Source organism: Austrofundulus limnaeus, unplaced genomic scaffold (assembly GCF_001266775.1).
Source record: "Austrofundulus limnaeus strain Quisiro unplaced genomic scaffold, Austrofundulus_limnaeus-1.0 Scaffold39, whole genome shotgun sequence".
In the NCBI taxonomy this organism is placed as follows: Eukaryota; Metazoa; Chordata; class Actinopteri; order Cyprinodontiformes; family Rivulidae; genus Austrofundulus; species Austrofundulus limnaeus.
In genome coordinates this window covers 2,098,125-2,101,367 of record NW_013952441.1, presented here as the reverse complement: position 1 = coordinate 2,101,367, position 3,243 = coordinate 2,098,125, and positions in this window count along the sequence as shown.

Sequence of the window (3,243 nt, the reverse complement as noted above, 5' to 3'; positions counted from 1 at the left end):
AACATGTTCTTGCATGAGGCCCAATCAATCAAAACAGTTTCTCGCTTCTAGGCTTGTAAACAGAGAGCTGCCGGGCCTCAAAGTTTGGAGACGGGGGGAGCCAGGAAGCACTTTATAAAGAGAGTCAAACCATTACAAAAACTCATACAAGGGGATAAAACAGACGTTTTACATGGTGAAATGTGACTGATGAAACCTTAGGAGCTTAATCCGACACCAGTTTGACGATGAATAACGTCGGGTGACGAGTCTGACTTTTTGTTTTTCCACATTGGACTCCACCGAGAGGAAATCCCGTGCATACTGCCTGCTTAAATGTTCACTACGACAGAACTTATTCGGCAAATGTGTTTCCATCTCTGCTTTTGCGCATTAACTCTGACAGGATGGGGGAAATTGGTCTTGGCGGAGGTTTGCACTCTCCGAGTGCTTCTAGTTATTAAAAGAACTGTGAAGACCAACACACTTTAAAGTGCATTWTTTCTTAAAGTTTAATAATAAAAGAGTAAAACCCCCCTAGCTGAGTTTCCTAAAGTTGCTTACGTCTAAAAAAGTAAAGTTGCCCATGAACACATCGTTAAAGGAGACATATCCTGCTTTTAAATCCTTCTTTTTCCACATTTAAATCATTCACTATATAAAGTGGAACTGCTATTATTTTCTTCTGAATTCCTCCTTATTGTAAATCCAGAAGCCCCTCTATTACCCCATTTCTGAGGTGTGTCTCAGATCAACTCGTTTTGAGGTTGTCTCTTTAAAGTGCCTGTGACATCTAATTTTTGAGATAAACAGGAATGCATTTTTGGAAAGATAACATTAATAACTTGCTGAAAAACAAATTTCACGCCACTAAGATGAATGCATGTGAAGAAACAGGAAGTGATGTCAAAGGGGAATGTCTGCATGTAAACAGATCATTGCTACAACAGCTAACAGCACAGACTGTAGAGAAGAATCTTTACATTATTTTTGAGTCACTACCAAAGAGAGATGAAGAAGAGTTAAAGTTTAAATGATATTATTTTAATACGCAAAGACCAAAGATTTTATTTTATTAATGAGTTCCCCTTTGATGTCACTTTCTGTCTTACTTTGGCTGAGACAAATTAAAAAAAAATGGTCCAGTTATGTGACAAAAATGGGTAAAATCATGTGTATTAGGGCAATTTTATTTTAAGTATAAATATGCTTTATTTGATTTTTTGTATTTGAAGAATATGCATGTCACAGGCACTTTAAATGCAAACAAGGCGCTTTACAGCACGCCCCCTTCCAGGTTCCAGACCGGTCCACTCCAGTTTGATCCAAGGATTTAAGACTAAATAGCTTCGCAGAAACGTTTTATTTACAACTGAATATCAACAACAGAAGACTTGTCCATCCAGCCTTACATGTTAGAGCCAGAGTCTGACCCAGAGGAGAATGAAGACCACCAAATTGTAGCTGGTAAGTCCAGACCTTATTTAGAACTCCTGTCACACATACTGTGACGTAATAGTTCAGAAAACGTCATAGAAAATAGAGAAAACTGAACAGTTTGAACAATACGACCCAAACAATATATAAGCAGCACAAGTCAAACTAAATAAAACTTTTCTGCACTCCTAAAGACTCCAAGTACACAATAAAATGTATTTACCAGCTAAAATAGTGGATGTTGCATGATATGTCCCCTTTAAAATGAAAGCTAATGACCCAAGACATGCATTTATCTGCAAGCAGAGATGCACCAATTCTAGTTTTGTGGGCCGATACCAGTTTTCGATATTTGCTTGATACACAGCTCACATGACGAATAAAGGAAAATATTGCCCTGTAGAAAACATTGTTTCCATCAAACAGTCTGTCAAACATCTGTTCTACTGCTGATTTTATTCATTAACACTTTACAGACAGTTCATGATGTCTTACAAGAGAAACAGCATGTCTGTGATGCATTCAGTGATTAAAAAATAATCAGATTTTGAGTTTTTAAGCCTGGCGAACTCCTGGGTCCATCTATATCTGCACAAAGAAATGATTCTCCAACTAAGAATGACTGAATAACACTTTAACAGTGTTTTCCAGTTTGTCTAGATGAACTAAAAACCTGGATTTTTAGTTTAGATCAAAACTTTCTATCAACAGATATTTTTATTTAGGCTTTTTGCATTGTAAAAAAAAAGAAAAAAAAACAGCTGCTGTCACAATGAAGTTTTTGTTAAAGCTCAGTCACTACTCTTGACAGAATGATCTTTGTCGCTGACATCCCAAAGAAAATCGAACAAGTCAACGCTGAAACAAACAAACAGCAGCCAACATTCAAACACGCTTCCTGTGTTTCCAACATCAAACCATCAGCTCACTGGTTCACGGACTTTAATTTACATTCTTCTCAAGCCAGTTCCATAAAGCATTAAATCCTCAGGAATAGGTGGTTTAAAGAACATTTCTCATTGCTGAGAGTTTTTAAAAGTTCATCAAAGACTCATGCTGCGTTCCAGTAGTTCTGGGAAGTGGTAATTTCCCAGTTCCCATTGGTAGATTTAAACTGGAACGCCCCCTCCAGTGGTAATATTCCACTCGTAAAGTGGAAGAAATGAAACTGCCTCCAGTTTCGATTTCAAGATGGCGACTACTCGCAGCTTTAAAAAGTTACTGTATTTATTCATGTATAATACGATCTCATGTATAATACGACCCCCCCACCTTTTTTAGCTTAAGAAACATAAAAAATTTAATCATCAAACTACCTCCAATTTACAGACTTCAAGATTTTTCAGGCTTTGCAGTCTTTATACACATCAGTAAAATGATCATTGGAATGTTCATTTTAACAACATATGTACTAAAAGGTATTTTGACAACAAAAATGTATCAGCGGTAGCAGCATCATATGAATTCTGGCATTTTACACATAGGCTGTGTCCAAAACGGCAGGACGGGTCCTCCGAAGGTCGAATTTGTCGGCCGCATACGTCACAGCGCCGTGACGAAGGACGTCCAAAACGGAAGACTCCTCCGATGCGTCCGACAAATACGTCCTTCTTTTTCCCCGAATCGGACAGGTCTGATGGATCCTTCCCGGCCCAGCATATCCCATAATGCATTGCGGCCCGACCGGAGATTTTTTAAGCTAGTAATGGCGGACGAAGCGAGAGAAAAGAATACATTTTAAATAAAAATATGGCCTCTCCTTGGGCTGCTACCTTATCGTGGTGGAGGGGTTTGAGTGTCCCAATGATCCTAGGAGCTATGCTGTCT